This window comes from Kryptolebias marmoratus, linkage group LG3 (assembly GCF_001649575.2).
Source record: "Kryptolebias marmoratus isolate JLee-2015 linkage group LG3, ASM164957v2, whole genome shotgun sequence".
NCBI lineage: Eukaryota > Metazoa > Chordata > Actinopteri > Cyprinodontiformes > Rivulidae > Kryptolebias > Kryptolebias marmoratus.
This window is the reverse complement of record NC_051432.1, coordinates 5016548-5017006: the sequence shown is the minus strand read 5'-3', so window position 1 is coordinate 5017006 and position 459 is coordinate 5016548. Positions and strand designations below refer to the sequence as shown.

The window sequence follows — 459 nt, the reverse complement described above, 5'->3', positions numbered from 1 at the left end:
AGTTATCAATTAACCCAACATGCATGTTTTTTTGATCTGTGGGAGGAAACCAGAGTACGTGGAGTAAACCCACGTGAGCACAGGGAGAACATGGAGACTTCGCCCAGAAAGGCCCCAGGTCAGGAAGAGATCCTGCAACATTCTTGCTGGGTGGTGACAGTTCTAACCACTGTGTCACTGTACCACCCCCACCCCTCCTTCATAAGAGGCAGAAATAAAAGCTTTAAAAAGCAGAATAAGGCTGAAGGCAGTTTGAAGTTGTCTGACCTGAAGAACGGTCTGGGTGAAAGCAGAAGAAGTGAACAGCTGTTCAGCTCCATCTTTGTCCTGTTCTGCTGATAAAACAGACACTTTGAAGAAGGGCAACTTGGATTTTGAAGAAAACACAACAATGCAAGTATGTTTCAAATGTTTACAATAACAAGAAAAAAAAGGTTTGACCTTCACATATGGATATAA

General features: G+C 42.9%; 1 long non-coding RNA gene across 1 annotated transcript in view; it reads left to right on the top strand.

Moving 5' to 3' along the window:
* The first annotated feature begins 279 nt into the window (after positions 1–279).
* The window catches only part of LOC108229722, a 2882-nt gene continuing 2702 nt past the window's right edge, over positions 280–459 (top strand). Inside the window, exon 1 of the long non-coding RNA XR_005232936.1 lies at positions 280–397. This is a non-coding gene — a long non-coding RNA (uncharacterized LOC108229722). The remainder of the gene's footprint in view (positions 398–459) is intronic.